This window comes from Podarcis pityusensis (genome assembly GCF_964106645.2).
Source record: "Podarcis pityusensis genome assembly, chromosome: W".
Lineage (NCBI taxonomy): Eukaryota > Metazoa > Chordata > Lepidosauria > Squamata > Lacertidae > Podarcis > Podarcis pityusensis.
The window spans coordinates 17,378,733-17,406,425 of NC_138045.1; the positions used below are offsets into that span (position 1 = coordinate 17,378,733).

General features: G+C 47.4%; 1 long non-coding RNA gene across 1 annotated transcript; it reads right to left on the reverse strand.

Annotated features, from left to right (window-relative positions):
* Positions 1 to 786: 786 nt before the first annotated feature.
* On the reverse strand, positions 787 to 9,984 carry LOC308467844. Its single transcript, XR_013981339.1, has 2 exons — positions 9,784 to 9,984; positions 787 to 1,151 (listed from the first exon to the last, which is right to left on the reverse strand). It is a non-coding gene; the product is annotated as an uncharacterized lncRNA (long non-coding RNA).
* Positions 9,985 to 27,693: the final 17,709 nt, after the last annotated feature.

Consider the following 27,693-nt stretch of genomic DNA (forward strand, 5'->3'; position numbering starts at 1 on the left):
TTTCAACACTGGCTCCGGCCTGGTGGAACAGTCTGTCTCGTGAGACCAGGGCCCTGCGGGATCCGATTTCTTTCCGCAGGGCCTGTAAGACAGAGTTGTTCCGCCTGGCCTTTGGCTTGGAGTCAATTTGATTCCCTCCCCCTCTTTCTTTTTTCCTTTCTCCTCCTGTGATGAGGCTGCATTTTAATGTTTTAATGTTTTAATGTTGTATTTTAATCTTGTTTTCTAAGTTGTATTCATTCAACTTGTTTTTATTATTGGTTGTTAGCCGCCCTGAGTCCGGCCTTGGCTGGGGAGGGCGGGGTATAAATAAATTATTATTATTATTATTATCCATTTTTCTTTCGTGTTGTGTCTTTTAGACTGTAAGCCTGGGGCAGGGACTTCTATAAACCCATGTGTTAGCCTTGTCAGCTAAAAAGGTAAGTGGGTAAAATGGCTTCAAAGTAGTGCTGTACTAATGAGCTGTGGTGTCAGTTACTTGGGTGGGCCAACCCAACCTATTCAGCTTAAGAAATGGGTGAATCCAATGGTCCATTTAGCAATCTCCTATATTCAGCAGTGACCAACCCAACTTCATAGGGAGAAATCAAAAGCAAGATGAGTCTTTGCCCTCAACACCTGGTAATCAAAGGTGTACTGCTCCTGAATACAGAAGCTAAATTTAGCAGTCAGAGCTACTCACTGAGCAGAGGTCTGCCTCCATGGGTGCAGATACATCATACATATTGTGGTCCGAGGACCCGATCCCCGCGTAGTGGAGTGAAAACACGAGGACACGTGATATAAGGTTAATGGGCAAGAAAAGGCCACAACTTTATTGATTACAGCAAGTGAAAAGGTATTGGCTTAGGCATTGGATTACGTCAGCTGACTCCACCCCCTCAGAGAGGGGTGAGTCTAAAACAGGGGGGTTTATTCACCAGTAGGTGGAGCCTGTTGATGCTAATCCAACTATAAGCTCTCCCCTGATGTCACCGAGGGTCGTGCCATGGCCTCCCGCCAAGCAGGCATCGGACAGAATACACGACCGCCAGATTCCTTTAACGGAATACCCAAAAATTGAAGGCATAGGCGATGGCCACACCTAGCCCTTCGACACACCACAACACATTATTCCAATGCCTAACCGCCACCCGAGCCCAAAAAGGCTCGCCGCCAATACCCTCACAGCTGTAACCAATCCCTGATGCTTCTGCTGATGCTATTTAACCAAATGTCATTCCCTTGGTCTGAAAGATGAACCCCATCCTTCCGGTACAAGGCCTGATCGCCAATCCGGATATGGTCGTGAAAAATGACTCGGCCATTCATAAAGCGCACCCAACGGGCTATTGTACGATTTAAGAGTTTCCTGGGTTTTTCAATGGCCATACAGTTCTGCGCACCGCGCCAAACAATTCTCTTCAGGAAGGAGGACCAGAACACCGTTGTTCCGGGACACAAGGCAGCAATCTCATCCAAATCTTTTTTTATGTTCCACGACAAGTCCGCACTTCTTCTGTTAACAAGGTCATTTCCCCCTAATTGAAGGATAAGGATGTCGGGAGGGCCAAACATGGCGACTTTCTCCCTCAGCAATGGCACAAGCTCTTCCCAACCCCTACCTGCCTGATCCGTTTTGGATTGATGTATCCACACCGTCGTGCTAGCTTCGGACAACTGCACGCCCTCCGTGAGGAGGCCGCGCGTTGACCCAGTTTCATTAACCTTGGCTACTACTTCACCGCCCCTCAAGGAGCCAAAAGGCGATCGCATATGCAGCGGGGGGGGGGGGGAGGCGGGCCTCAAACTTGGTCCAGCAGATTGACCTAAACTTTGTGCATATCTGAGAGAGCAGCCCGTAAGGAATTGGCTTAGCATATGCTGCAGAAAAGAGGCGGGCCTCAAACTTGGTCCAACAGATCGACTTAAGCTTTATGCGTATTTGAGAGAGCAGCCTGTAAGAAATTGGCTTATGGCCCTCGGCTCTAGGGGGTTGCAGCTTACCCCAACCTTCAATAGCTCTGCGGATCAGGAAGTCACTGCACGGGTCAGAGGAAAACATGGCTTTACAAAGAAGCTGATGGCGGCTACGTGTATCTTTAACGTTTTGGGGGCCCGGCCTAAAGGAGGCTATAACGTATGCCGCAGAGAACACCCGGGCCTCGAACTTGGACCAGCAAATTGACCTAAGTTCATACGGATTTGGGACAGCAGCTCGTAAGAAATAGGCTTGTGGCCTTTGTTACTTGGAGGCTGCAGTCAACTCCAACCTTCAATTGCCCTGCGGACCATGAAGTCACAGCACGAATCGGTGGAAAAACATGGGTCTACTAAAGAATGTGATAGCGGCTATGTGTATCCTCAAAGTTTTCAAGGCTCAACCTAGGCCATGAAGGTGTGTTAAGTATTGCAGAATGTTCTCTGTGGAGGGTGTAACATTAGTGGAAAGGGAGGATACTTTGGACCTGAACCCCATGAAATCACACCAGACCTTCTTATATGATCTAAGTGTAGAGGGTGTGACAGATGCTAATACTCCCTTAATCACTTCACGTCTCCAAGGTTCCACAGGTGCTCCGAAACGGGTTCTGGCAGTGGCTGAGCCCTGGGAGCTAATGCTCGGAAGCGAGGCACTGGAGGACGAATGATTGGAGTAGGCGCGACACCCTCTCGGAACGCGATGACTGTTTAGCCAGTATGTTGACCACTGTCTGGTTATCGGTTCTGAAGCACACCCGGCGATTCTGGAACTCCTCAGTCCAAATGTGAACAGCCACAACTAAGGGGAAAAAACTCCAGAAAAGTGAGATCCCACGTGATAGCCTCGCCTTGCTACTCTGCTGGCCATTGTTGAGCACACCAGCATCCCCTAAAGAATAAACTGAAGCCCAAGGACCCAGCGGCATCAGTGAACCTGGAAATCTGAGGACAGGTTGAGGATTTCCTGCCATAAGGAGACTCCATTGTAGCGTTCCAGAAACGTGATCCAGATCTCAAGGTCTGTCTTAACCAATTTTGGGAGTCTTACCCTGTGGTGCGGTTTGTTTGTTTGTTTGTTTGTTATTTTATTTTATTTTTAAGGTTAGGTATGCACATAGGCCCCAAGACTCATTTTGTATCATGACTTTTAAACTTCTGATTTGTTTCTGAGTCACTTGGTGCTCTCTGTGCTGAATCTGAAGGGGGGCTGGCACACAGACTAACTGAATGTGGATGTTCATTATGCACTGTATCATAGTATAGTACAGTGATTATAAAATATCTGCTTGAGTATACGTTTTCATCAGGTGTAAAACTCATAAGGAATAAACAAATAGTTCTATATTGTGATCAAGCAACTCCTAGAACAAAATTGTAAGTTTTAGCTTCAGAAAACCAGTTGCTTCTAGCCAACATCCTGTTGCCAATGTAGCTAAAATTTTGCACTTTTGATTGTTAGTTGATAACACGATTGTTAGTATGACAAGAGATTGGTGGGATGCTCTCCTACAGATTTCCAAAACTGTTGTACTACAGACACAGCCAGGACATTCTATTTTTTTTTTTAAATAATATTTATTGAGATTTCAAAAAAACAAAAAAATACAAAAATTACACAAAAACAAAAAATAGAAAATACAAAAACTTACACACAATAAGAAAAAGATACAAAAGTAAAAAATAAAAATATGAGAAAGTAAAAAAATACAGAAGAAAAATAATAGTAAAGAAGAAAAAACATTAGACCTCCTCCTCCTCCCTTCCTTTGTATTCTAGTTATTAATTATCCCAGCAAATCCTTTCCATCTTTCTATTATAAAATAAACCTTAAAATTTAAAATTTAGATCTTAACTTTACCAGCTTCTTATATTCATAATGTTCTTTCATAATTCTTTATACATCTTTACTAAAGCCAGGTAATTTCTTCCAACATTTTTCTATCATTCATTTTTCTATCATTCTATCATTCATCAACTTTATAAAACATTCTATTAGTTAAAAAAAAACAAAACGAAAAAAGAGAAAAAAGCATATAAACAAGTCCAATCTTAATCCAACGTCCCTTCCTCCTGGTTTCGGGATTTGTCAGTCCTTATTCCTCAATCTAACCCGGTGACCTTATGTCCGAGGCCCTCAAGTCACTTCCATGGCCCTTCCGCAGCTTTTCTTCATATTTGTGGCTATAGTCACTTGCTCGTAGTAGCTACAACTTAATAGTGTTTTTAACCCTTCTCATCAAATCAGATCCTTTTCCCTGTTCATCGCTGCATTCCATGTAGTATTTAAGAACATACTTCAAGGGCCCTCCGAAGTTGTGGGCCCCCACAATTCCAAACATGTCGCAGCCTGTTACTGTATTTAAAGAGTCCAGATATCCCAACATAGGGGGGGTCAATCCAGCCCCCCATTTCCAAACCACACCAAACTTTCCCTTCCCATATCTGATTTTCCCCAAGTTCCATTATCAAATCCGAAGGATCAAGCTCCTGTTGAGACTGTTCTGTCAAGCCACACTCCTGATTTAATGCCACAAACCCCTGTTCTGTCAAAACACACTCCTGGTTTGAGTCCTGAATAGACTCCACATTTATTCCCACAGTTTGATCAACGCCTTCCACTGCCAGTCTGAGATTTCCAGTCGACTTGGCCATCTGGTTCACCTTATCATGTAGTTCTTCCAGTAGAATATTTGTTTTATTGAGCAGGCAAATCACAACTTCTGAAAACATTGTTGCACTCTCCCACGATTCTTTGTAACAGCTGTCAAGTCCTTGGCATTAGTTACAGTTTCTAAGGCTCCCCCTAGGGAGAAGACTTATATTTGTTTCTGATACATTTCCATGTTACTTAAAATACTTTATCCATATATATTCCTTTAAAATGCGAAAGGGAACAGTAGAGTCACGAAAATTCTCTTCTTTTAGCTATCTGTCACACACAGATACCTTGATTGGTTCACGTCAGTCCTGACTTCCCCGCTCCAGGATCAGGACGAAAATAACTTCCTTTTACTGCTTCAAATAGTCCAATAAAAAAAATATTCCCAATTTGAAATGTTGGAATCCACTCTTTTAAAAGCAATTTTCAAAGCTCTAGTATAAGTTGTCTTTGCTTTGTTATATTTACAAAAGAACGGAAGGGTGACTTCCTGTTTAGCCCTTACCGCTCCGTACCAAATTCAATCAATTTTTCTTTTTTTTCCCTTTTTTTATAGTCCAATTCTGTCCTTTTCACTAGTCTTCATTTAATATCCCAATTTGTTCAAATTCTGGGTACTCACGGATATTTGTTTTAAAGTCCGAATTGTCCAGGAAAAAAGGCAGCGCTCTCCGGCAACAGCTACGCGGCTTCACTCCACAAAAGAAGCAGACGACTCGCAGCACAGCGCCTTCACTTCCCCGCTCTGTTCCGGAGCCCGTTGCCGAGCTCCTTTGAAGATTGGGGGGGCGCAAACAGTGCCCGCCGAGTCCCAGGGTCACAGGCTTCACCCGCCTGTGGTTTAAAGGGTCCCCGCTGCGCCGAAGCGGTTTTAGACCCGATTTCTGTGGAGCGGTCTCCCTCTGGATTAGAGGGATTCCGCCATTGCCGTTGGCGCCACCTCCGGAAGTTCACAGCCAGGACATTCTAGACACAGCCAGGACATTCCAGAATACTTCTATCTGGTACTGTAAATGTCAGGTTTCAGTTTCACTCTAGCTAGAAAAAGAACTGCTACATATGCAACATGTTCTAGAAGATTGCCAAAGGTGAGCTCTTGGCCAAAGCGTTATCCACTTCAGTGAAGTGTTATTTCTCACCAAACTAGCAATTTGTTTACTAACTATACATGTTCCCTAATATAGTTAAAGCATTGAAATTATGCGATTTCGACTGTTGGGCTTAAAGGCTTACTAGATTCTAGGACTAAGGACTAAATCATTATTGTACTTCTTTGCAATTTTGCCCACAGCTGCCCTGCTCATTGGGAGAACAGGAAATGGATCTGGAACACTTCAAACCAGTACCATTGCTCCCATGTGTCTTCCTGTTTGGGCTGTCATTTTGTTAAAGCTGTGGTCTTGCTCTTGTAGTTGATCTGGGAGAAAAAGGCAGGTTCCCCGGGGGGGGGGGGATAATAATTCCTGTGGGAGGTGTTATGGAATGATACATTTGGTTGCCTAATAATCTCAAAAGGGGGGTGGGTCTGGGAAGGAGTGCCTCTGTCCTGGAGACCAAGCAGGGGCTAAGTGGCGGCCCTGTTGGGTTCATCCCAATTAGCTGTATGCCATAGTGTGACTCCAGAGGCAGAGCTAGCTGCTCTGGCACCCGGAGTGGCACACATAGTGTGCACCCAGGGGTGGGGCTAGCTACCCGTTGGGTGAGGCGAGCGTCCTTTCCCTTACTGACTTCTGATTAGGAGAGTCCTTCGCGGTTAAGGAGCCAACTACTGGGATTCTGAAACCCTCTGAGAAACCCTTCCAAAGATAGGATGCTGCACTTCCGTCCGGATGGATAGACAAGAGGTTGAGGAGAGGAGAAAGCTGAATTGGAGAAAATGCTAGACCCAGAAGGACTTTATCGATGGTTCCCTGCTGCGGGGGCTCGTCTGGAACTAGAGTGGTGGAAGCCCCGACCTCCCCAAAAGGGCCGCTTCCCTTTGTAACACGCTGTGGCTGGGTGAGCCCCTGCACATCTCTCACACTCGTGCGGGTACTTACAAGACTGCCTTTGGCATTGCCCCTTATTGAATTACCAGCACACCTTACGTTTTAAATCCTTTCTAAGGCCCAGCTTTCCAGTGCGACACACCTCTGATGGCTTCTTCTTGACATACGGGCTAACTGCCAGATGCTAATAGTGGCGGCCTCCCCAGAAAGGGCGTAAGCCATTCTGACTCATCATCACCGGCTGATGAGGTGCCTGATTCTGGAAGCTGGACCCTGGGCTGCTTATTCTGCAAAGAACTAGAAGAACTGGAAGCAACCGGGTTATAAGCTGCAGCCTCCACGCAGGCGCCCCGGTGCGGTTCTGAAAGTCGGCGAGCAAGCCTGAGACCTAGTTTGTACAGCCACCGTTCCTGTCTGAGGGCTTGGGCCTGCACCTGGGTAGTTTAAAGGCTGGCCACTGGTTTGCGAAACAAGGAAGTAAGAAACGCAAGGCAAATAGAACTAAAGAATAGCTAAGAGAAAGCGCTGTTCATAGTCAACAATGAATGATCTGAAGGCATTGAGGAACTGCGAAATGGGTTTGGGTTTATTATTACGACGGTTGCCAGCTGCAGTGTGTGCTGGTATTGCACCCGTGCGCTCCCTCTTGGGCGCCATGAGCTGCTCTGTGCACTAGTAAAATGCGCCTACTATTTATTTCGTCACTAATTATTTTATTTTAAATTTATTTTTCATTTATTTATTTATATTTTTAATATTATTATTATTATTATTATTTTATTATTATTATTATTTATAATTATAATTATTTATTATTATTATCAATTATTATTTATTTATTTTTCAAATTTATTTTATTTTATTATTGTTGTTGTTATTTTTTAATTAGTATTAATATCACCAATCAATTAATAACTTGACTGTAATTAAATGTTAGTATACAATTATTGTGCATCAATAAAGTTCGGAGCACTGTTGATGAATTAATTATTAATCGATAGTATCTCAATTAATAACCAATGGATTTATAGCTATGAGTAGGAATTACTATTATCAATTGCTCCGCGTAACTGCTGACAAAATGAACAAGCTATACGTCACTTAACTGCACCGCTTGTATTTATTTATATTTATTAAATCACAACCCAGCAAGAGTTCAAGCAGCAGCGCTCAGCTACATATTAGCACCTGGCTCCAAGGAACAATCCCATACACAAAGCAACCCCAACTGCAGTCAGACAGAATTAGAAGATAATTGCCTACAGTAAAAGTTGCCCCTTTTAAATGATAGGCAAATCTAGGCACAAAGCATTGCCAAGTAATCAAACAGAATTGAAAATAACTGCTTACAAGGAGATGCTCAGAAGCTGCAGCCAAATTAAGAGAAAAGGAAATCAGTAAGATTCCAGGCCCACACCAGCGGCCCTCTGAAAAGGAGGGGTGAGGTTGCTCTTAAGGGGAATATCTCACTGCTGGGGAAACTTCTACCAAACAAAGGAAACTTTGCCAAACAAAGAAAAGTAAATCTTTGCCCACAAGGTCGGCTCAAGACCAGTTGAGGGAAATAAGGGTGCTTAAACAGACAAAAGACTGCAATTGGTCAAACTGCTGGTTAGTTAAACTGACAATGCAACTAGAGCTGCTGAACTGCCAGGTGCTTAAAGACAATGCCTCACAAACTGCCGGTCACTCAGAGAGCAATCAAGCCTGCCCCAGCAGTTGAAAAACCTGTCTGGTAACTGTGATGACTCAGGCAAGAAGCAAAGGGAACTCCAAAGACCGATGTATCTCCTGAAAGGGTGGGGGGGTGGAGGGAGGGAGGACGGGTGGGGGGAGGAGAAGGAAAGCGTGGGGGGGGGGAGTTGGGAGGGAGGAGGGGTGGGGGGAGTAAAATGAACATGCCGGGCAAGGAAAAGTTTTTGAAGAAAAGGAAAATAGCTGTCCTTTACAGTGAGCCAAAATGAAGTGGAAATATAAACCGTGGGTTAACCTGGACTTTTCAGTAAGGTACTATAAGCCGAAACCTTTTTTGTTGTTGTTGTTTAAAAGTGGTTTTCTTTAGGGAGCCTGTACTGGCAAGTGAAGCCAATGACAAGAACCAGGCAAAGGCACACCTTCAAAGGTTCTAAACGTATAAACGTGCAGTGCTGAGGAATGGTTCCCTGATCAGAAACCCTGAATTGTCCACCCCAAGCCCTGCCTTATTTCTTCCCCCAAACATCAAGAGAAGGGGGGGGGTGGCTTAGAGAAACCAAGAGGGGTGAGGTTTAAGTGCACAGTCTATTCCAAGCCCCGACAGCCTTTAAAATTTTACAGGGGGCTCCCGATTTAAGTGGTACCAATGGAAGGGATGGCAGGGTAAATTAAACCCACACTAGAAGAGTAATAAATCAATAAACGGCAGGCACAAACACACGCTGCAAGCACACACACACACACGACTTAAAATTAGAGAGGAACAGGAAAAGGAACCCTGAGGATCATCTAGTCTAACCCAAGCAATGCAGAAATATTCAGCTGTCCCATACAGGGATCGAACTTGCAACCTTGGCATTATCAGCACCATGCTCTAACCAACTGAGCTATCCAGGCTCTCAAGGACAATGGAGGGGGAAAACGCACCAGCACCCTGGCCAACAAATTAAAATGTAAGGCAAACCCACTCAGTCACCCAGACCAGCCATGCAATTGGACAGGCAAGGGCAATAGAGGGGAAAACGTACAAGCACCCTGGCCAAAAATTAAATAAAAATGCACAGCCACCAAGGCAGAGGCAGAGGCAGGGGAAGGAAAGCGAGGAGACGAGGGAGAAAGAAAGACAGAGCCACACTCACACTCAGACCTCGCTGGGGTGCACGTGCTGGGCAAGGGAACAAGCTGCAGCTTAAGAAAGGTAATTCGCACTCAGACCGCACAAACAAATCAAGCACCAGGAGTGGGGGGAAATAGAAGGTTAAATGTGGGTTTTTACACGGAAAAGAGGACACAGCAAGGCAAACCTGGATACCTGGGTTTTTAAAAGCAGTAAAGCAATGAGCGCACGCAAGCCTCCTAAAGTTAAAAGGCAAGCCAGGAACCAGGCAGCCTCCACACACACAGACAACCCCCCCCCCCGACTCCAAACCTCGTGGCTCTTCCCTGTGATGACTGTGATGACTCCTAGCTGATGACTCGCGACGGGACGATGAAAAGTGAGGCCGGAAGGCTGGTGCCGCAGCAATTTGGGCTGCTAAACACGCCCCCTCGCAGGCACCTGGTTGGGTGCCTGCCCGTGGGCGTAGGCCAGCCAGGTGAGTGGGAGGCAGGGGGCTAACGCCCCCTGCTTGAGGCGGAGTCCGGCTCCCGACCACAACCACTCCCCTCTCTTGCAGGAGGAGAGTCTTTGGTGGTGGGGAAAATCTCAATGGTAGAGCAATAGTTATAGAATCATAGAGTTGGAAGGGACCCCAAGGGTCATCTAGTTCAACCCCCTACAATGCAGAAATCTCAGCTAAAGCATCCCTGACAGATGGCCATCCAACCTCTGCTTTAAAACCTCTAAGGAAGGAGAGTCCACCATCTCCCAAGGGAGTCCATTCCATTGTCAGACAGCTCTTACTGTCAGAAAGTTCTTTCTGATGTTTAATCGGAGTCTTTTTTCTTGTAACTTGAAGCCATTGATTCATGTCCTACCCTCTGGAGCTGTATAAAACAAACTTGTTCCCTCTTCCATGTGACAACCCTTAAGATATTTGAAGATGGTTATAATATCTCCCCTCAGTCTCCTTTTATTCAGGCTAAACTTACCAATTCTTTCAACCATTCCTCATAAGGCTTTGTTTCTAGACCCTTGATCAACTGGTTGGGCTGACCAAAGCAGAATAGAGTGGTACTATGACTTGATCTGGACACTATACTTCTGTTGATGCAGCCTAGAGTAGCATTAGCATTTTTTGCTGCTGCATTACACTGTTGACTCATGTTAAGCTTGTGGTCCATTAAGACCCCTAGATCTGATTCACACGTAGTACTAGTAAGCCAGCAGTGTTAGAAACTGAGATAGAAAAGCTAGGAGCCAAATGGCTCCTGGAAGCTGGGTTACAGGGGTAAAAGCAGAATGGCTAGTCACCCCCCCCCCCCCCGCCATGCAGCAGCACTTTCTATTTATTTTTTTGAAACACATGAACCAATACACAATTCACATCAGTGACACGTTGTTAATAACACATTTTTAATAGCAGTTCTTAATTTGACACCACAAACATAAATGGGGCTCAGCCTCAGCAATAGTGGCTAACCGTAAGTATTTATAAATACTTGTGTGTGTGAGAGAGAGAGCGCTCAATATGTGTCACAGCTTCAGCAAGTACTGCAGTCACAGTTAAATATGCCTATTATACCAAACTTATTAGAAAGCCACTCCCGAAATAAGGAAGGGGGGGTTGCGGGTTCACACCCACCAACATCCGCGCGGGGCTGGCTTCGGCCCTGCGTGATCTGGGGAATCCTCAGGCCGCATCAGCCCCAGGGCCAGCCAATTGGCTGGCTGCTGGGGCGGGGCCTGGGTCACTTAAGGTCGGCGCGGCCCAGGATCTCCCCTTTGTGTCCTCGCCCACAGCTGCGGATTGGTCTTCTTAGTTCTCTGTGCTAGTTTTCATTGCTGTTTTGTGGTTGCATTTGATCTTGCCTTGTATTTTGCAGGTTTTTGTTGCTGGTTTTCTGGCGAGGATCCATCTTGCCGTCTGGAAGCTGTGGGTGCCTCTCGAAACGTTGAGCTCAAGCCGGCCGGCTCGTCCCCTTTGCGCGCTGTTCTCCCGGTCGCCAAAGGGATCGCGCTCTGCTGAGGTCCTATTGCTGAGTGCCGACGGGTTTTTTCTTATCATCTTCAATTCTTGAGGCTTTGCTGGGTACGCCAGCGCTGAGGCTCCTTGGGCACCGTTTGCCAGCCTTCGCTCGGGTTCTAAGCCTCTGCCGAGTCTCCTTTCTGCAGCGGCTTGCTTGGAGTTCCCCTTTGCCCTCCTGGGATCGCCCTACTACCTCGCTTCCCAGTTGCAAGGACTCGAACATTGGATCCACGGTCGTGAGCTGCAGCAGCGCTCATGGAAGGTTGGAAAGATCGAAGATAGCAAGCGGCGGGGGGGGGCCTACGGGCTCGAAAGACCTAGTGCGGTTTTAAACGGCGCCGGGGCGCACCGGGGGCTGGCGGAGGTGCTGCGCTTTTCCGATCGCACTCGCTCTTAGGTAGCTTTTAGCCCATCGGGCTGGCTAGTGGCTGAAGGGGTTCCACTTATCTGGGAGTGAGGCCAGCTGTGATTAGTGCTGCTACGGTAACATCTCGGTTTCCCTGCGTAACGCAGGAGCTTAAAAACACACGCCGGGGATCAAAAGGGGGCTTTTTACAAGTGGCTTTCAATTTTTTCCCTTGCTTCCGGGGTTCTTTTACTGGTTGCTCTAGTGGTCGCAACGTTCAGGGGTTGTGTGTGCTGAGCGGAGCGCTGGCGGTTGCCTAGGTTGCAGATGCTTGCGGCCGCCATTTCGAACGGACCACGTGGTCGCTCTATAGGGGCCATTTTAAGTGAGGCAACTCTCTGCCTGCCATTCGATTGTTTCTTTAACCTTAAGGGTTACATAGTGTTAGCCACCACAGTTACTTTGTGTGCGATTAGGGCTACACTTTCCAGCGTCGCTGGCAATCTGCCCTTACAGCGTCGTGTCCACTGGGGGATACTTTGTGCCTATTTTCGGAGCTGTGCAGCTGTGATTAAGCTTCTTCGGCATCGCTGCGTGGTTGTAGCCTTCTACTTTATTCAATCCATTCATCCAATTCATTCATTTAATTCATTGAAATTTGCTCCAACTGCTGTCATTTGCATTTCATTTAAAATTTATTCCTACAACTTTTATTCATTTAATTCATTCCAACTACTTAATTGATTTGAACTACGGTAAAGTGCTTTTGATTTAACATCATTTGTTATTCTGGTGGCGCGGGAGGCACAACTTGCGCACCGCAATTCAGAGGACGCCTTAAAATACTGATTAATTCATTCAAGGCTATCCATTCAGTGCCATCTTACAAGGGTAATTCATAAGTGTAGGCTTAATTCGTAATCTATAAGGTATTTCATAAGGTTTATTTGGGTGTTCTGAATTCATTTAAAGTTTATTTTACAGTCAAGTTCTCATAGGGATTCTTAAAAGCAATTCAGTTCTGCTTATGGTATACATTTCACTGTTTACGTTTGAGTGGTCCTGTCTCTGGGTTGCTGTGCCTTTTTAAAGGAGTTACCGGCTTATACATTTCACTGTTTACGGTGATTTATTTTGCATCCAGCTGTGGTGTAGGCATGGCTAACAGGGCTAATTCTCAGGCTCCCCAGGCAGGGCCTAGTGGTGCTCAAACTCCTGCCATACCTTGCAACCCTCAAGCTATAGCTCAATTTCTTTCTGCTATTGAAACTTTTTATCTGCAATGCAGGCCAGCGGCTGCTGGTGCTTCCTCATCAGTGGCGGCCTCACAGGACTTTATCCCGGACACCCTTCCCAGTGAGCGGCTTCGTGCAGGATCTTCAGGTTCTGCTCCCAGCATGGCACAAGCTGCTGGCGGGTCTGGCAATCGGCCTCAAACACGATCTCAATCTTCGCGTGCTCAGAAGTCGAAGTCCGGTGCTGCAAAGGCCAGCACGTCCAGGGCAGGCTCCAAACCATCAAGACAGGGCCGCTCTAACTCTAACCAGCAGGTGACCGATATTCCTAGTGTATTTCAGGATTCACCATCTCAACCCATTCCTTCCGAGGGTGTGTCAGGGTCCTCCTCAGAGGACGAGGTACCTCCTCAACAGTCAACATCGGCATCTGGTGACCCAGCCCCTGAGGGCAGCGGTACCAAGGGAGGAAAGAGAAAGGCTAAGAGGAAGCATACCTCCAAGAAGAGTAGGAGAAGCGACCCGTCTGATTCAGAGGATGAAACAGGTACTTCTTCATCAGAGGGTGATAGCGATGCCCCCATGGAGGGCTACTGGGGGGAAAGAGAGGATACTGGGGTCCCCCTATGGATTCACGAGAGGAGGGCCAATTCACACCGAAAAACCTTTAACGGTACCCTGGAGTGGAAGGGTGGTGCGCTAGTGGAAGATGTTAAAATCTCTACTAACTTGTCTACTGATTTCATCTTGGGTAACCACCTTTCGAAAAAGAAAAGGACTAAGATACTTAATGGTGACTACATAGATATGTTTACATTGCTACCACCAGCCCAAATGACGGGGAAAGGGGAGAAAAAGCGGTATTACGGGAAGAAAAGGCATAGGTCACCCCGGGCGGAGCGCACCTTTGAGAACTGGCTTAATAGGTTCCAGGTCTTCATGGGCGTGGTTGTGGGATGTTATGCCAAATGCGGGTTACATTTGGCTGCCTACATGGCGCATGTCAGAAGGGCCCGTAAATTGGCGGGGGAGGAAGCTGCTCTAATGTATGATGAGGACTTTCGTAGAAATGCCTCTTTGTTACCGACCACCCGCTGGGACCTGAGGGACCAGAACTACTGGATGGAGCACGTGGGTCCCTACATCGAAAAGAAAACGCAGGACCCTGCTAAATCCAGTAAGGTGGACACAAAACGTAGTAAGCAATGTTGGGATTTTAATAGGGGAGCCTGCCAACGCCCATCTTGTAAGTACCTGCACGAATGCGAAAAGTGTTTAGGTAGCCATCCAGCAACAGCGTGCTATAAGAGTAAGCAGCAGCCCTTTCGGGGCGGCAGGGGTCACCTCCATTAGGGAAACCGAGGTGCCCCCGCAGGTACTCCTGGACCCTCCCAGAGCACAGCAGGCAATCACTACTAATTTGTCCCCCACGCTAGCCTACTCCACCATCAAACTACAACCCCTAAAAACTCTCCTAGATTTATATCCTAATAGGCAAGCCACCCTTCTCCTATGGGAAGGGTTTTCCCACGGTTTTAGAATACCAGTCTTATTCACACCCAATTCCGGAAAACCCCCCAATCAAAAGTCAGTAATGGATAGGCCTGACATTGCCATAAAAAAGATACAAAAGGAAATCTCAGCGGGAAGGATAGCTGGCCCATTTTCTGAACCCCCCATAGATCATCTTCACATTTCACCGCTAGGCATCGTGCCCAAAAAGGCCCCTGGGGAATTCTGGATGATACATAACCTAAGGGTGCCTCAGTTAATGATGCAATCCCTCAGGAACTGTGCTCAGTAAAATATGCATCTTTCGATCAGGCGGTAAAGCTTGTTCACAGTTTTGGTAGGGGCGCCTTCTTGGCCAAGTGTGACATTGAATTGACCTTTCGCCTTCTTCCAGTCCACCCCGAGGATTATCGCTGGTTGGGTTTTAAATTTGAAGGGGCTTATTTTATAGATAAAGCCATGCCCATGGGTTGCTCGATTGCCTGTGCGGCTTTTGAGACATTTAGTACATTCCTGGACTGGGCGCTGAAATTTAGAACCGGTTCTGAGGGGGTGGGGCATTATTTGGACGACTTTATTCTCGTCACAAGTAATGCACAAGACTGCCTGGCCCTGTTACAGGCTTTCAAGTCCTTGGCCAAGGAGCTGGGTGTCCCTTTGGCAAATGAAAAAACCGAGGGCCCAGTCACTACTTTGACCTACCTAGACATTGAGCTTGACACAATTGCTCAAACATCTCGCCTCCCTTCCGAGAAGCTTACCACTCTGAAAGAACTTATTTCCCAGCTATTACCCCTAAGGAAAGTTACCCTTAAGCAAATCCAATCCCTCCTAGGTCACCTTAACTTTGCATGTCGGGTGGTTTCCCCGGGCCGCCCCTTTTGCGGGCGCCTGGCGAAATTGTCAGCAGGCTTACGGGCACCACACCATAGGGTGTGTCTCTCTAAAGCAGTGAAATCAGATCTTGGGGTCTGGCTAGAATTTTTGGAAGAATATAACGGCATCTCTCTTTGGCAAGATAGCATGGCTCTTCAGGCCAATTTTCAGGTTCACTCAGACGCAGCAGGTTCCTTGGGGTTTGGCGTCTACTTCAGAGGTCAGTGGTGCACGCAGCGGTGGCCTTCATTGTGGCAGGGTAAACCTATATTGCGGGATTTAACATTCTTAGAATTTTTCCCCATTGTAGTGGCAATTCATTTATGGGCCGAGCAGTTCAAAGACCATAGGGTGTGCTTTTGGACGGACAACCAGGCAGTGGTTTCAGTTTTGAATAAGCAATCCTCGCACTCTTCCAGGGTGGCGGCTCTTTTGCGGTCCTTTGTTCGTTCCTGCCTGCAGCAAAATATGTATGTCTCGGCCAAATTTATACCTGGCGTTAATAACAGCATTGCGGATGCTCTGTCTCGTTTCCAGATGGATCGCTTTCGCTTATTGGCGCCGGATGCGCAACAACTGCCTCAGCCGTTTCCGGAGCACCTCTGGAGCATTGGGAACAAGAAGTGTTAAAGGGAGTATTGGCATCAGTCGCTCCCTCAACCCTAAGATCTTATAAAAAGGCGTGGCCGGACTTCGCAGCATTCCACCAGAAAAAGGGGCTGAATAGGCCGGGCAAACCCCCTACCAAGTCAGAGGTTTTAAAATACCTCGTGCACCTTCATGATTTGGGGCGCGCACCTAAGACTCTCAATATTCAATCCGCAGAAATATCATTCTTCTGCAAAGCCATGTTCTCAGTCGACCCTTATGTGCACTTCGTTGTGCGGAAGTCTTTAGAGGGCTGGCACAGACTACAGCCCCCTAGCTCCGATAGCAGAAGGCCTATAACATATGACATACTCTTTCAAATACACAAGAAACTCAGGGCCATCTGCTGGACCAAGTACGAGGCCAGATTATTTTCAGCAGCTTATTCATTTGCCTTCTTTGGTGCCTTACGCATAGGTGAGGTGGTCTGCGAAGACCAGCCGGATTTAACTAACAGAGGGATCCTCTTGGAGGACGTGACCTTGTCCCGCTCAGACATGATTTTAAAAATTTGCAGTTCAAAAACCGATCAGCTTGGGAGAGGGGCCCTGATTCGCTTGCAAGCTACCCAAAAGTCTGGTCCTTACCCTGTAAAAGACACAAGAAGATATTTATATTTAAGACCTAACACCCATGGCCCTTTTTTCATACATGCGGACAGCTCTCGCCTGTCAAAACATCAATTTACAAGGGTTATGCGCAAAGCAATTGCCGCCATTGGGCTTCCATCTGAGGAGTATGCCGCACACTCATTTTGCATTGGTGCAGCACCATGGCTGTACACCTGGGTTTGCCGTCAGAAAGGATAATGGATCTGGGTAGTTGGAAATCCAACGCATGCAGAGGGTACATCTGCAATCCACGTTAAAAAATCCCCGTTCCCATCGTCCCCATCACCCCTGACCCAACTTTCCTGCTCTTTCCCTTTCAGGTGCCGGGGTAGTATGTGTGTGGATCATCGGACACAGCATTGTCCATTGGGCCAGAAGGCGGGACTTCTCCAGGGGCTGGGGTGACGGTCTAGAACTCCCAAACAACGTCGAAATATCCTGGATCGCGCACCGCGGAATGCGTTGGGCTGAATTCCTCCCCACAATGAAAGCTAAAGCCGCCCTGGAGGGTCCCCCGGAGGCAGTGGTTATCCAACTGGGCGAGAACGACCTGGCCTACTGGAAGGGGGTGGACTTAATGTGGAATATTTTCGACGATTTTGGGGAGTTATGGGCTACCTTCCCCAATTTAACAATAATCTGGTCATCATTGCTCGAAAGGCGCACTGGGAGAGATTGCAAAAACCCCTTAGCTGTGAATAAGGCCAGGAAGATCCTGGAGCGCTCGGTGGTGCGTAGAGTGGCAGCACTGGGGGGGTGGGTCATTGACCACCCTGGCATCCGGTTTTGCAAAGAGGCCCCCTACCGCGAGGGTGGCGTGCATCTTTCTGATGCTGGTAACGATATATGGCTTGATGATATTTGCACTGGGATTAGGGATTGGTTGCAGGTCTGAGGGTATTGGCGGCGAGCTTGGGCTCATGCGGCGGTTAGGCATTCGTAGGGGTATTATTATGCTGATGAGTTGGGGGGGAGGAGTGCCATCACCTCCCCCAAATATTTATGGGTAGTCTGATAAAGGATTCCGGGGGGCGTTGCCTCGTCCGAAACCTATGGAGGCTAGGGCCTAAAGCGCGCCCCCGAGCGGTGACCCCTCGGGGAGTGCCTAGGGATGTGCATCTCAGGGGCTCCCCCTGCTGGTGTTAACCCTTCTGGTTCTCATGCCGGATAGTCTGATAGGATCAATGCCTAAAGCCAATACCGCTCTTACCTGTAACCAATAAAGTTGTGGCCATTTTTCGCCCATTAACCTAAAATTTTGGTGTCCTGTGTCTTTATTATTCCAACTGGTGGGGGGCGGGAATTGCCACGCAAGAACAGGCCTAACAGTATAATCCTAACCATTTCTATACTGAAATAGATCTCCCTGAAATAGATCCTAGCAAATGGGATTGGGATTCATTATTTTTGAGCAGTAATTTCCATTCACAAGATAACTTTTTTTTCCCCCTGGCAGTACTGCCTGTACACACGAGCCTTCAAAATTCTTTTACATGAAAGGTTCTGGGTACCTGGGATGCCACATTTATTGTGGCAAACTAACTGTGTAAACAGTGCATTTTGCAGGCCTTCCTTTTAATATCCAGAATCTGAGAATCTCTTAAAACATTAAAAGATTAATGTAAGCACCATCCTCCCCCTCTCCTTTGATGGGTGCCCATGTCCTCTCAAGAGTGTTTTCTTGTCCCAGCCAATGGGACAACAAGGAGATGTCAGACTTACTAATTGGGTTTAAATGTGCTAAGTTTTAAAATGCCATAATATTTCTACTAAATATTGGGGGAAGAAAAGAGGTCCCAAACCTCTCCAAAGAAGCCTTCCAGCACCTCATTGTGTAAACAAGAAAGAAATGCCCACAAAGTAAACTTATTGTCAAATAACAAAGCAAGCTGAAAACTGGTGCCTCATTAACAGTGGAACAAAAGCAGAAAGACACAGAGGGAGCAGTGGGGGTGGGTGGGCTGAATGGCAGTTTGCTTTGTTTCCTGCTTAGGATTTAAATTGTGAAATAAACTGGCCATCCTGCACACTTCCTTGTGCCTCTGGACGTTTCCCAGCTTCAAGCAGAGTATCGCAAACAATGGTATATGCCTTGTGTGGGTGTAGAAATAACAGTCCATGCACAGCTTCTCCTAATCTAAGAAGTGTTTATTTATACAGCAACAATAAATCAGCATTCCTGGGAGACCAAGCAGACATTGCTGGTTCCCGGTCGTCAGCAAAACCGAAAGTATCTCACAGACAAAGAACAATCCCCCTATGTGGGACCACCCCCCAGTGGGCAAGGTGCACACTCTGAGCTGTTAACCCTGTAAGCTCTGATTCTCCTCACACCCCCTCTCATCCTGTACACTGGAGGAACTGTAAGTATAACCACTTACCCCAAACACAAACCTTCACAGAACTCCTCATGTCTTTGGAAGCTCAGAGGTTTAGTGAACCCATCAGCTAGGTTCTCCTGACTGGGACAGTACTTCAGTTTCACCAAGCCTGTCTGGACACTCTGACACACTTTCTGGAAATGTACGTCCAAATGTTTGGTTCTGGACTTAAACTGTCCAGACTGTGCCAACTTCAAGCAGGGTTGACTGTCCTCCCAAACAGTGATGGGCAAGCAACAATCCCCACAGATCTCTTGGACCAAACACCGGTAGAATTCTAGTTTTCTACACAGCTCTGACAATGCACTGAACTCAGCTTCAGTAGAGGAAAGCGCAATGAGACTTTGCTTTTGGGACTTCCACCCAACTAGAGATTCTCCAAACTTCACTACCATCCCAAACACTGATTTCCTGTCTCCCAAGATTCTCCCAATTGCTGTCAGTCCAGCACGTGAGCTGTGCTTCGCCCTCAGCTGACAGTTCGAGGCAGAAATCTTTGGTATCCTGCAAATACCTGAGCCATTAATCTTAATGCCATTAATCTTAATGCCATTCCAGGTAGTCACACTTGGTTTTGCAGCCTCCCTGCTGAGCAGATTCACAGCAAACGCTATGTCAGGTCTGCTCCACTGGGAGAGATACAACAGACTCTCTAGCGCTGACTGAAAAACCTCAGGGTTTTGGAACTCAGAATGGTCCCCGAGCTGACTGTCTTTCACATAGCTCATTTCTATGGAGGTCTGACCCCTGCACATTCAGCCATTCTGAACTTCTCAAGTAACTGCTCAATCTTGCCTTTCTGACTAAGCAAAAAGCTGCCGCCCTCAGTTCTATCAACTTGGACACCTAGGTAAACCTTCACTGGACCTAGGTTTTTGAGCTTTAAATGCTTTCCAATCTCTTTTGCAAAACCTTGCACTTGTTTCCCTGTTCATGCCACATGGATGATGTCATCCACAAACACCAAGACTAGCTCCTGTGTCTGTCCTGACCCCTTCAGGTACAGGCAGCTATCAGCAAGACTTCTCTTGAAACCCATGTTCTGCAAAGGATCATTCAGACACATGTTCCAATTTCTGGCCGATTGTTTCAGGCCATAAATGGACTTGTGCAACTTCCACACTGCATCTGGCCCATTGCCCTCAAACCCTGGAGGAGGTAGCATGTACAGATCCTCCTTTAGGTCTGAGTTCAAATAAGCGACATCCACATCAAAGTGATGCACCTGGCTTCTGCTTCAGGCAACTCCTGAACTTCCTCAAAACTCTGTGGTTCTCATTGTGCCAAACCAACCCACACGCTAGTGACCTCAAACCTTTCGGGTGGCTTCCCTTTCGTAGTGCGTGCTGAATGCCTGAGCACTACTTCAGGTGCCCCTCTGACCCACTGGGGCCAGCTAGTGCATCCTTGTCATCAGAAGACTCCCCCTCTGACTTACTGCGTCTTCTGGACTTCTGCACTGGACTGGTGGGAGATGAAGGTGCACTCCTTTGTTCTAACTTTACCGCCTTTGGAGAGGCCCTTTCCTGTTCCTGCTCCTGGTCAGGGACCTGATCCTCAGCAGCAGGTTCAGTGTCTACCTCTCCCTCCTCAGCAGAGTCAAACAGAGAATGTCTGAGAGAATTTCAGGATTCCCATGGATGCGTGTCCACCTATTCTGCTCACAGAAATCAGCACTCCTGCTGACTAGAACCCTTGGCTGATTTCCCTCTGGATAGGCAAATCTACACCCTTTTGTCCCTGGCTCATACCCACAAAAGATCATTTTCCGGGACCTGGGGCCACCTTTCCTGCATTGGGCCTTTGGCACAAGAACCCAAGCCTCTCACCCAAACACACGGAAGAAATGCACCTTGGGCTTCTTACCATGCAGCAGAAAATAGGGTGTCCCCTACAACAGAACTGTATGGATGATTCAGTGTGAAGCTCTCAGTTTTCCAAGCTTCCGCCCAGAAGCGCTGTGGTAACCCTGCGTCAAAAAGCATGGCTTCTGTGGCTTCTTGAAGTGCTCGGTTCCTACGTTTTGCCATCCCATTTTCCTGTGGTGAGTGTGCAACTGTCAGCTACTGACGTATCCCTTTCTGGTGAAAGAAACCCTGCAAAACAGACCCAGACCCCACCATGATCTGATTAAAAGCTACACACTTTCAGCGAAAATTGCAGCTCCGCTGCAGTAACCCACTCTTTTACCATGTTGGCAGCTTTACTCTTGTCCTTAAGAGTTATTACCCAACCATTTATAGAGAAATCATCAATCAGAGATAACACAAATCTAGCCCCACCCAGACTTGCAACTGACATAGGGCCACAGAGGTCTGCATGGACCAACTCAAAAGGTTTTGTGGTTACCCTGTCAGACCTAGGATAACTGCACCTTTGTACCTTTGCCTTCTTGCAGGCTCTGCAATCCAGGAACTTATCACACGCCTTTATTTTGCATCCCTCAGTGCATTCTGGAAGCTTCTTGACATACCCCCAATTGCTGTGTGACATCCTTCTGTGCTACAGATGCTGTCACAAATTGTGTGTGGGAACGTCTGCACACTGTGCTTGCGCTGTCTCAGTGTTACCTTTACCTGCTTGAGGTGTTTCCAGGACAAAGAGCCTGTTCTGACATTCAACACTGACCAGTTGCTTCCCACCCCTGGAAATAGAGCACACATTATTCTCAAAGCAAACCCATTTCTGACAAGAGAAGATACAGACAGTAAACAACATTGCATTCCTGGCAAAACAAATATTTCCAATTCTGCCTGTAAAAAAAGAAACAAACATGGCCAGACGTGGTCAGCTGATGCTTGGATCCATCGGCAAGTGTCACAGCTTTGCCTTCATAAACAGCTCTGCAGTTCCGCATTTGTCCACTAGATGGCATCAGATGATGACTGGCACCACTGTCAATGATCCAACACAGCACGCTGACCTCACTGTTGCTGTCTTTCACTGTTGCCATGGACGCAGCAAGATGGTGTGACGTGTTGTCTCTGTCACTTCCTTGCATTCCCACACCGGGCTGCACCTCTTATCTGGTTGCCATGGGGAACGGCCTTGGAGGCAACCTGTGCAGATTCCTTGGCTCCTGTGCTGGTCCAGGGGGGAGGTTACCGTGGGGCGAGGTCCAGGACCTGAGTCGAGGGTCGGCAGACAGTCCTCCTCGGGCGAAGCGGGGTCCACAGCGAGGAGCCGGGCAAGGACAGGAACTCTGGGGGAACAGGACTGGGTCTGGCTGAAACAGCTCTTCAATGACGTTGCTCCCGCAACCTGGGACCGGGCTGACTGGCCTTTATCTTCTCTGAGGCCAGGGGCGGTCCCGGCCCCCAGGTGACCCGCCTCTCCTGGCCTTAAGGCGAGCACTCCTCCTGGGAGAAACCAGTTCCCTCCGCCTCTCTGCCCTGAGCCTCTGCAGCTCAGGAGAGGCCGGTGGGTTATTGGACCCAGGGGGAGACTCAGTTTCCCCTGACAGGGCTGGGAGAGGCGCACCTGTAGGCAATGGGTCCTCAATCGCCTCCGGAGCCAGAGTGGATTCACCTGGTGCCTGCTCCTGAGGATCCGGCACAGATGCAGGCGCTTCAGAGTCAAGGCCCTGCCCCAGCTCAGCCGGCCCCGGAGGCGGGGACTCCTGTGCAGGCTGGGATTCCTCCGGTTCAGCCTCTGAATCGGATTCCCAGGCCATCACAGCTCCCTTCAGGCAATCTCGGTGCAGGTGGTTTTCGGAACCACAATGAAAACGACGTGTAGAAAAAGCTTTCACGGTGTCTTCTGCCTTTACTGCCCCCCCCCCTTGGAAGCAGGATAACCTGAGCCAGCTCGCCCCTCTCTGCCGACGTTCTTGCTCATTGCACAAGCATCCTGAGACATGCTGCATCGTCAAATCCGCTGGGGGCATAGCTTCGAGGGTTAAAGACAGATTGTCATTGTTGGAATTCTGCCTGGGTCAGAGGAATGTGCCACATCGTAGGCACCGGCAGATATTCCTGACGACCTCCCCGCGTCTCTACTCTGCTGATAAGCAGGCGAGGTCCGGCGATTCTTCTCAGATGTATGAGAGGAACACACCGTTCTTCCCTCCCCCTTTGGTGTCCCCAGGGAGGGGAAAGAAGCAGACAGAAAACTATTTACATCATTTATTTCTGCCTCTTACATCAGTACAGAGAATCATGTCTGCACTCAACAACAGCAAGAAGAAACTCCTCCCAAGTACATCCAGTACTGGTCATATGACACACACACACTGAGCTAACATCCGGTGCTCAGTACAGAATGGACTGCCCCTTTGTTCCCATGGCAACAGTCACAAACATCCTGTCTGGCTTTCCAGCCACAAGCAGCTGGCTGAGCTGCTAGAGCCTTTGCTTGCTGCAGCATTGGTGCTTTATGGTAACATACTCCCCCTAAAGTATCAATGTGTGCCGCGAGCAAAGCGTCATCCAGAGAAGAAAACAAACAGTTGTTATATTTATAACATTCCCCTGTTGTTTCAGTTCCACCCTTGGAACTACCCGCCACTGGTTTAACCAATGTACCTCTCTGGTTGTGTGACTTCGCATTACCTTGGTTAACAACTCTCTGTTGTGCCTTTGTCTCTGACTCAGACACAGCTTCAATCTGTCCTTGGTCGTTTACAATAGCAACATATGCAAGGTTAGCAAACTCCTTTGAATACCTCTTGGGTGGTACACCCTTCGTTGCTCTCTCAGACCTACGTAAAAGTTGCTGCTCTTCTCTGCTTTCTGGTTCAGCCTCTGAACTCTCTGGAGAACCAGTACTAAGCTTAATCAATGGTTCATCCTCCTCTTCTGAGGGTCTAGTCATTATGTGAGATTTCCTCTCAATGACTGTGACAACTGAGCTGTCTGAGCTATCGCTGTCATCATCAGTACTACTGAACTCAATAAGATCAAATTCATCATCATCATCATCTGAACCGTTTCCTGTGGGAAATGTCTGTACTACCCGCTCTTGCTTTGGAGCACTCTCTAGGAACTTTGTGAGAATCACCTGACCAGATTCAGACAAAATTACTCTGTAGAGACCCTTTTCATAACCCACAAAAATGCCTCTGGCATTCTTTACTCCACCTGGAGCTTCTGTTCTCACATGAGACCCGAAAACCTTAAAGTAGGCAACAGAAGGTTTTCTATTGAACAGCTTCTCAAAAGGAGAACATCCCAACTCTGTTGAGACTTTTCTCAGCCACACATGAAGATAGGACGCTAGCGATTCGGCCCAATATTCATGTGGCAAATGTGAACTCAGCAATTGCGCATTCATCCCCTTTTGCAATTCTTTGTTCACTCTCACACAGACCCCCCTGTTCCACGCTTCTTGCGAAACTGCCACTTTGTGGTCTATCCCTTTTCCATCCAGGAACTTCTGAAACTTCTGTAAAAGAAAAACTTGCTTGTCATCTGTGAAAAGACAATCAATGTTAGCATCATGCATATTTTTAACCTTGTCACAAAACTCCTGAAACTTTTCTAAAGTTTCTTGCGGTTTCTCCATCATATAAACCCAAGAATAATTAGTGAAACAATCCACACACACAAGGTAAAACTTTGCACCGCCTCTAGATGGTTCTAGAGGACCAATCACATCAGCATACACCCGCTGAAATGCTCTGTCGACCTTCTTGGTCTTGGTGCTCACACTGGTCACACCTGCAAGAGAGATTTCGTTAGAAACAGAAGAATTACATTTCATGTAATCACTTTGATCATAAGTCAACAAATACAGTCCATCTTTCTCTTTGGCAGTAAGAAACAGCTCTCCATCTTTGTAGATCTTGCAGCTTTTAGCATCATAGGACAGTTTCAGTCCTTTCTTTGCAATCTGCGACACGCTCAGCAGATTAAATCTCAGTTCTGGAATCAGGTAAACATCACTTATAGTCAAGTTCAGACTCTCAAGATACACAGTCCCAATTCCAGTCGCTTCCAACTCTTGACCGTTGGCCTGTTTCACAGTGAAGCTTTGCTTCTTCAACGTCGAAAACAGTCCTCTGTGCGGGCACATGTGAACCGTTGCGCCCGTGTCAATTATGAACGAGTTCCCAACATCTGGCGTGGTTCCTTTCGCCATCATAGCCTTTGCAGGTTTCACCTGGCACTTGGAACGGCTTTTGCCTGACGCCTCAGGCTTCGTAGAGCTGCTCTTTGCTCCTCTTGACTGGCGCGGCTTCTTACAGTTTCGCTGTAGATGCCCAGTCTGTCCACACTTGTAGCATCGGACAGCACTCAATGCTACTCCATGCTTCCCAGTAGCATCATCAGTGGGGAGGTTTGAACTCTGTTCTTCCCTCCCCCTGTCAGCAACACTCATTGCACCTTGTTCAGGAACACCAACAGTTCCAACAGCCACAGTTCCTGCACTCTCCCCTCTGGGGTCAAAGCTCTCCTCAGCTTTCGTTGAGCTCTTAGGAACTTGGCCAGCATCATCTTGGCTCACCCCTTCTGGGGTAGTTATCCATCCAGACCCTGATGAATAACTGTCTCTGGTCAGGGGAGATGAACAGGCAAGTCTCCCCCTCTTCTTGGCATCCATCTTGAAGCCAAGCCTCCAGCTCACACTGTCAAACAAACTGTAAAATCCAACAGTTGTTTTTTTCCTTTTTCAGGCAGGCAAAACTGCAAGTTGTTTACGCTCTTTTAGCACCTGGCAGCTAAACTCTGGCTGCTATTGAAAGTCCCTTCCAAGAGCTCGTAAACTTTGTAGCCAAAACATTCTGTGGCTTTGTTTCGCTTTCCCAGGCTCACAGTCCAGCCCCTTTGCCAGTAACTTTCCAACTTTCCGTTGCCTAGCAACAATGCATTTCAATAGGACTTCTTATCTTAACCACAAAAATTTGTGGAATGCAGGCCTCTTCCTCCGGAGCTTTTGTTTTCTTTGAAACGCAGCTCCGTGAACCAGGGAATTAATCTTCCTGCGTTCACACTTTTAGCCCGAAATGCAGCATACCTTGAGCTCCGTTGCTTGGAAAACACCTCTTCTTTCCACCAGCTGTCTGTGGAGCCTCTGGCTTTTCTTCCTCCTTGGAGCAGAGGAGGACAATCCACCAGCCTCTCATGCAGATGTCCGATGGATCGAAACCAAAACATTCTGTGGCTTTGTTTCGCTTTCCCAGGCTTACACGCAGAGTCCAGCCCCTTTGCCAGTAACTTTACAACTTTCCGTTACCTAGCAACAATGCATTTCAATAGGACTTCTTATCTACCACAAAAATTTGTGGAATGCAGGCTTCAGCCTTCAAGCTGCAGGCCTCTTCCTCCGGAGCTTTTGTTTTCTTTGAAACGCAGCTCCGTGAACCAGGGAATTAATCTTCCTGCGTTCACACTTTTAGCCCGAAATGCAGCATACCTTGAACTTTGTTGCTCTGGAAAACACCTCTTCTTTCCACCAGCTGTCTGTGGAGCCTCTGGCTTCTATCAGACGCTTCTCTTCCTCCTTGGAGCAGAGGAGGACAATCCACCAGCCTCTCATGCAGATGTCCGATGAATCGCAACCATCCTCTGCTACCACTGTTGGAATTCTGCCTGGGTCAGAGGAATGTGCCAGAGCGTAGGCACCGGCAGATATTCCTGTCGACCTCCCCGCGTCTCTACTCTGCTGATAAGCAGGCGAGGTCCGGCGATTCTTCTCAGATGTATGAGAGGAACACACCGTTCTTCCCTCCCCCTTTGGTGTCCCCAGGGAGGGGAAAGAAGCAGACAGAAAACTATTTACATCATTTATTTCTGCCTCTTACATCAGTACAGAGAATCATGTCTGCACTCAACAACAGCAAGAAGAAACTCCTCCCAAGTACATCCAGTACTGGTCATATGACACACACACACTGAGCTAACATCCGGTGCTCAGTACAGAATGGACTGCCCCTTTGTTCCCATGGCAACAGTCACAAACATCCTGTCTGGCTTTCCAGCCACAAGCAGCTGGCTGAGCTGCTAGAGCCTTTGCTTGCTGCAGCATTGGTGCTTTATGGTAACATACTCCCCCTAAAGTATCAATGTGTGCCGCGAGCAAAGCGTCATCCAGAGAAGAAAACAAACAGTTGTTATATTTATAACATTCCCCTGTTGTTTCAGTTCCACCCTTGGAACTACCCGCCACTGGTTTAACCAATGTACCTCTCTGGTTGTGTGACTTCGCATTACCTTGGTTAACAACTCTCTGTTGTGCCTTTGTCTCTGACTCAGACACAGCTTCAATCTGTCCTTGGTCGTTTACAATAGCAACATATGCAAGGTTAGCAAACTCCTTTGAATACCTCTTGGGTGGTACACCCTTCGTTGCTCTCTCAGACCTACGTAAAAGTTGCTGCTCTTCTCTGCTTTCTGGTTCAGCCTCTGAACTCTCTGGAGAACCAGTACTAAGCTTAATCAATGGTTCATCCTCCTCTTCTGAGGGTCTAGTCATTATGTGAGATTTCCTCTCAATGACTGTGACAACTGAGCTGTCTGAGCTATCGCTGTCATCATCAGTACTACTGAACTCAATAAGATCAAACTCATCATCATCATCATCATCTGAATCGTTTCCTGTGGGAAATGTGTGTTCTACAACCCGCTCTTGCTTTGGAGCACTCTCTAGGAACTTTGTGAGAATCACCTGACCAGATTCAGACAAAATTACTCTGTAGAGACCTTTTTCATA